We start from the raw sequence: 7,098 nt of genomic DNA, 5'->3' as shown, positions 1-7,098 counted from the left end.
TCGAGGCATGTAGATCACTTGAGGCCAGGAGTTTGAGACCAATCTGATCAACATGGCAAAACCTCATCTCTAGAAAAAGAAATATAAAAATTAGCTGAGCGTGGTGGTGCATGCCTGTAGTCCTTGTTACTTGGGAGGCTGAGGTGGGAGGATCACTTGAGCCTGGGAGTTCGAGGATGCAGTGAGCCAAGATCGTACCACTGCATTCCAGTCTGGGCAACAGAGTGAGACCCAATCTCAAAAAAAAAAAAAAGAATAAGGAGTTAAGGAGTGTGAGTAGGAGAAAAGCCTGTCAGCCAGCAGGTGGTTGAGCAGGAAGCCAGCTGTACACTGAACAGACCCTAAATGCTAGAATCCAGGCAACTCTAGAGCTGCTCAGTTTCGTTAACAGAGAACTTCTGGGTATTTTATTATTCTGAGGGAATAAATCCTGGCTTCCAAGTTTTGTGTATGAGAGAGAGAGAAGAGATGATGGGATCAACCGGTCTGCTCACCTTACTCCCACACGGCCTGGCATGGTGGAAGGTTGTGGCCTGGACTCAAGCCCTGGTTCCTTCCTGGGACACCTTGTGTGAGTGACTGCAGCATCACAGGGCCCAGGTTTCCTCCAACTGCAGGGGATCTCCACCCCCAATCTGAGCAAGGTCAGCTGGTAAAGGCAGCTGCTGAGAGGTGTTCCCTGTGCAGTCATAAGCCTGCGGGGCTGGGCGAGCTCTATAAATAGCAGCGGTGATTACAGAGTAGTACTCCTTTTAGATGCTTGCACTTTATAGCTTTCCATTCAAAACGGGCCCAGCCCACTGTTTAGTCTCTCTGGGGGGCAGCTGTAAAGGCCACCTTGTTTCACAGCTAAGAAGAGGTTACAAGGCAATTAAAATATTTTTGTCTCTTCTCTCTTTTGATGATTATTCCCATGCAGTGGTGGCCACTAGAGGAGTCGCTGCCTTCCAGTACCCCCAGGGAAACCCAAGAACACTCACTGGCAGCCTCCAGCCCCGAAGCTGCGCTCGAATTAGAGTTTCAGCCTTAATCCTTGCCTTGCTTTTCAGAGATTTACAAGTAAAAGTCAGAAATAATGGGGTCTTTGAATGGCCATAACCAGGCAACTGTCATTTACTTTAAAGGAGTGCATTTCCCCTTTAGGAAGATATAATCATAAATGCTTCTTTTGCCAGAATAATTATATGCTCTAAATTCTCTGTATTCTCCATCACGATAAACGCAGTAATTGCACAAATTATGTTTTAACCGCATGGAAATATGTAGATAAAGACAACATTCCACATTTATGGAATTGTAATAAATAATAAGGATAGTCTTGATCATAAAAATTATAATTATATGGAAAGAGTGGCTACCATAATCTTTTTTTTTTTTTTTTTTTTTTTTTTTTTTTTTGAGACGGAGTCTGGCTCTGTCACCCAGGCTGGAGTGCAGTGGCGCGATCTCGGCTCACTGCAAGCTCCGCCTCCCGGGTTTACGCCATTCTCCTGTCTCAGCCTCCGGAGTAGCTGGGACTACAGGCGCCCGCCACTTCGCCCGGCTAGTTTTTTGTATTTTTTAGTAGAGACGGGGTTTCACCGTGTTAGCCAGGATGGTCTCGATCTCCTGACCTCGTGATCCGCCCTTCTCGGCCTCCCAAAGTGCTGGGATTACAGGCTTGAGCCACCGCGCCCGGCATAATCTTAAAATTAATCCTGATTTGTATAGCCTCCTCACAGTGTTAAACCTCAACGCAACCTCACAGGGCAGGCTAGGCAGGGCAGGGGATATCATGACCAACCCATCACACGGGTGAAGACATACAAGCCTGAGATGTCTTGACACTAGTCAGTAGCCCGTGCTGTATTGGGCTCATGAGACAGTACTCTCGGTGTGGTCCCTCCGCCTGAGCTTGGTGGACCCTTACCCACCTCCCACTCCTCTCTCTGGGCAACCAAGAAATGGAAGCTGGTATCTGGGGCACTTGTTATTGCAGTGACTGGCCTGAGCTGGCTGACAAGTGGGAGGAGGGCAAGGAAAAGAGAGAGACCTGGAATATGAAGGATTCTCCAAGTCAGCTGGAACAGATTCTGCAAAAATCCCTCTCTCTTCTCCATAATAACCTGGAGCAATTACGAAAACTATTTTCAGGAAAAAAAATATTAAAATGCAAATGAAGTGCAGTTGCGACGGTAAATCACGGAAGAAAAATGCCACTGCTGTTTATTAGAGTCCAGTGTAGGCGCTCAGCACCATTGTGGTGATGCCACTAGGGCTTACATCAGAGACCTGAGAGGACCACAGAAGTAATCAGGCCCAGATCCCTTGTTTTACAGATGAGAGCCTGAGAGGGGGATGGTTAATCCATTTTCCCCAGGACTAAGACGGCGTTAGTAAACAGGCTTCACAGAGCTAGGTACAAAGCACATACCTGTATGCGTTAGGAAAGTGTTCAGCTGTAAGTAACGGAAAGCTGCTTCTACAGGTTCGTGTGTCTTACCTGATAATCCAGAGGTAGGCAGTGCTGGGTCTGGATGTTCCTGGGCCTAAACAGAAATCAGCCCTGCTCCTCACCAGCCAAGCTTCTCAGTAGGCAGGGTAGGGTTCTGGGGACACAGTGTGACCAGAAATAGAGGTTGTATGATGAGAAGGGAAAACTTGTTGAGGACCTATGGAAGAAACGAAGGCGATTCAGCTTAAAGAAGAGGAGATAGTAAAACTTGACCACTATAATGTAAAAGACAATATAGGTCCTGTGTGGCCTAAGAGGTCATAGTTAGGACAAGGGAGCGCATTTGTTGGGTGACAAACGGATTCAACAATGGAATAATTTTAATAATAGGCACTTACTGAAGGTAGATCACCTCTAAAACTAGTGAGTTACCTGGAGGTATTCAAGCTGCGTAAAGAACTGGAAGTGGGGCCAGGCGTTATGGCTCACACCTGTAATCCCAGCACTTTGGGAGGCCAAGGCAGGCAGATCATGAGGTCAAGAGATCGAGACCATCCTGGCTAACACACTGAAACCCTGTCTCTACTAAAAATATGAAAAATTAGCCAGGCGTGGTGGCAGGCACCTGTAGTCCCAGCTACTCGGGAGGCTGAGGCAGGAGAATGGTGTGAACCTAGGAGGCGGAGGTTGCAGTGAGCAGAGATCGCACCACTACACTCGAGCCTGTGCAACAGAGCGAGACTCCATATCAAAAAAAAAAAAAAAAAAAAAAGTGTAAAGAGGGGGTATAGCTCAGAGGTAGAGTGTTGGACTGCAGATCAACAATTGGAACTGTGTGGCCAGGCGCGGTGGCTCACATCTGTAATCCCAGCACTTTGGGAGGCCAAAGCGGGTGGATCCCAAGATCAGGAGATCGAGACCATCCTGGCTAACATGGTGAAATCTCGTCTCTACTAAAAATACAAAACAATTAGCCAGGCGTGGTGGCAGGCGCCTGTAGTCCCAGCTACTTGGGAAGCTGAGGCAGGAGAATGGCATGAACCCGGGAGGCGGAGCTTGCACTAAGCCAAGATCACGCTACTGCATTCCAGCCTGGGTGACAGAGCAAGACTCCTTCTCAAAAAATAAAAAGAATTGGAAGTATGTGTGTGTACGTGTGCATGCATGTCAGAGAAGGTTACAGCATTGAATAAACAAATGATTTCCAAATTCCCTTTTGCAACAGTTCATTTAACTAAAACTATCTGTTGAGTTTCTGCTGTGTTCCACATAAGGACCATATTTTCCAAATAGGAAGCTGGTCTGACATTTATGAAAAAAACTAATGGAGAGAACAGGGTGTGGGATAAATGATATTTGCTGATCGACTTCTCAGGAACCACCTGCCTTCTCAGGATGCCATTCCATTGCTCCCTGGGGAACCCCCACTCCACAGAACAGGGCCTGTTTTCATTCAGGCTTGAAGGACTCCGGAGCGGGACAACATGGCAGCATTTTTTCCAGACACATTCCAGCCTGAGTTTAATATCTGTTGCACGTGGTATCGTGTGTCTTAAAGGTAGAGATACCTCTGTTACTTATTAAATATCACTTGTACCTCTCTGATCCTTACTTTTCTTACGTGGAAAATGGGACAAAATATATCTTCCTTGTAGAGTTGTTGTGAGGATGTAGTTAGCTTTGCACAGCGTTCAGCCTTTAGTAAGGATTCAACAGATGTGGGTTCATTTCGCTCCTCAGTCTCAGCTCACAGATTTTGTCATGTCCCTTTTCCAGGCCTCATTTCCTCTAAAATGAAGAGGTTGGACTGGAACCAGCCCTGTGATTTCTCCCAAAACAAAATGGCCGCCATGTTTTTCCCAGCCTTGGTTTGAAGGTCGTTTCTGCCAGGAGGTGGCACCACTGATTCATGTTTCCAGCGGGGAGGTGGGCTGACCATTTGTTAATTTCCCCTTAGCTTTGAAAAGGAGCCTCAAAACTCACCTGCTTAGCAGCTGCCTCTAAACTAACTTTTTAAATCCTGGCGTTGATGTTTCTTGAATGTGACTGAATTTTCCACTTTTTTGCTTGCTCCAAGAATATCAGAATTGTCTTCCTCAGTTTTCAGTATTTAGTCCTCAGTACTTAGGGAAGGGGTAAAGAGAGAAATGGGGGGTGGTGAGGGGCCCTTCTCCACTGTGGTCTTTCCCTTTGCTCAGAAGCAAAACTGCAGATATCCAAGAGCATGTGCTGCTGAATTGCACCCACAATCAGCCATTTGCATGCTATTCAGAAGGCACAAATGGCCACTTAGGCTGGAAATTGCCTAATTGCCACACAGAGGGTCACAGATACAATTTTGCAGCCTCAGATCTCTGGCAGCAGCTAGGCTGGAGAGGCCCAGAAAATGTGGTTTTCTAGTCTTCTCGGGTTACTGTGAGCAGGGCAGGAAAAGGACTTAAGGCCAAGAGGGCCAAATTCTTCATTTTACCCAAGGCCAGTCCTGGAGATGAAAAGTGAATTTAAGATGAAAATTCCCTAACTGTATCCCACCCTTTGACTTTTCTCAAGAGTTTAGGAAACAGAAGATGTAGGGAGGAAGAGTGGAAGAAAGAGAGAGGAGGAAGATAAAGGAAGGGATAAGGGGAAGGAGAGAGGAAGGAAAAGAAGAAGAGAGGGAGAGGAAAGGAGAGAGGTAGATTACTCGTTGGAAATAGTTAAGAGTCAAATAGATTATTTTGCCATTTCTCTCATAAGAACTAAAACATTTTAAGATTTAAATATAAAACATGAATGTATTATTTGGTCTTTGCTTCTAGCTTGCTCTCTCTCCTTTACACATGTAAGCACTAAACATTTATTAGTTGTCAGCCTGGATAATGAAGTGGCTAAATGAAACCATCCTGTGGACTGATTCTGACCTTTCCAATGTTAGCTTGTGAAAACTTTCTTCTCTAATACTAGCCTCAGCAGAATGGTTAAAATGTATCCCTTCTGAACAGGAAAAATTACCATGAGACACCATACAAAATTTTTTTTAAATTGTCCAAAAAAGCCAGTGATTCCTTGCTGATGGCGAAGGAGGCAGAGCAGGCAGAACAGTTTCCTCTCTAGTCCCTTCTATTAGAGCTAACCTGATTATTTTAAATTGCTAGAGAAATCACATCACACACCATCAAGTCCCATTGATGACGGTGTAGATCTTATTAAGTAAAATCATTTTTCTTCATTACTAACCAACCAAGTGCTTTGTATGTGGCTGTGAAATTTACATTTAAAGACCCATGTCTTTTAAGTCTTTCAAGGTTCACGAGGTGGAACGGGACCAGGGGGTTGTCAAAATGCTAGTTCTGCAGCTTCATTGTGCAGTCTCACTGGAGGTTGTCTTTCCACTGGGAAGGGAAGTCAGGGGTTGCTACATCCCAAAACATTCCCTCCTCCTCTTGTCCCTACCTCATCTGCAGAATGGGAGCAGATGACTGTGGGCAAGAGCATTACCACGGTTTCATCTGTTGTTGCTTATGGAAAGAGGACATCCCCGTGGAGGGTTTGCTTTTCTCCGGGTCTAGTGAATAAGTTCTACTCTAAAGTCAGCCAAGCATCTGAGGACACCAACAACAAATGAAACTCTATTAGGGAATTCTGTAGTAGCTTATTAAAAATTTTTATCAATACCATGCACAGTCCTTGCAAAAGGCAGTTCCTTTCTCTTGCTTACTTTAACTTCACCCTTCTGGTGTGCAGTGCCTTTTGTGGCAGCATATGAAAGGTAGAGCCTTTTCAGTTTTGAGAAACAAACTCAGTTGAATTTCTGAGAAACTGGAAGGTGCTTTACGTCTTGTTTCCTTCTTTGATACTTTCCCCACAGAGTGGAATGAGGATCAGGAAACCAATTCAACAGACTCTTGTAAGGGGTGTAGTGTTTTATGAATGCAATTGGGCCAGGCTAGGTGCATGCCTATAATCCCAGCACTTTGGGAAGCCGAGGTGGGTGGATCACCTGAGATCAGGAGTTTGAGACCACCTTGGCCAACGTGACAAAACCCTGTTTCTACCTAAAAATATAAAAACTAGCCAGGTGTGGTGGCGCACACCTGTAGTCCCAGCTACTCAGGAGGCTGAGGCAGGAGAATCGTTTGAACCTGGGAGGTGGAGGTTACAGTGAGCCAAGATCACATCACTGCACTCCAGCCTGGATGACAGAGCGAGACTCTGTCTCAAAAAATCAATCAATCAATAAAATAAAATAAAACACATTCGAAGGGGTCAGAAATGAAATCAACATTTGATTCAATTAATTGGAAATATACTATGAAGGAGACATTTAACAATGACATCAGTTGCCTCACTTAATCCTCACTACAGTGTATGAAATAGGTTTTGTTATCTCATTTCTTAGATGAGGATACAGGTTCAGAGTACCTTGTCCTGAGTCACACTGCTTCTAGGTAATGGAAAGATAATTGAAATCTAGCTCTGTCTGATCCAAACCCCGTTCTGTTTGTTTGTTTTTGTTTTAAAATTCCATGTGAGTTGAAGTTGAGTGCTACAGAAATGTAAAATGTTATTAATCATTTCTACAACATTTGCTGTGTGCTAGTCACTGTGTTAAGTTGGGGGTGTGGGTGCTGAATGGGGTAGGTATGGAGAGAGTGACTGCCCACACCTAGAGAAATGAATTGGGA

The sequence above is a fragment of the Macaca fascicularis genome, chromosome 7, assembly GCF_037993035.2.
Source record: "Macaca fascicularis isolate 582-1 chromosome 7, T2T-MFA8v1.1".
Taxonomy (NCBI): Eukaryota; Metazoa; Chordata; class Mammalia; order Primates; family Cercopithecidae; genus Macaca; species Macaca fascicularis.
Note: the sequence above shows the minus strand (reverse complement) of the source record.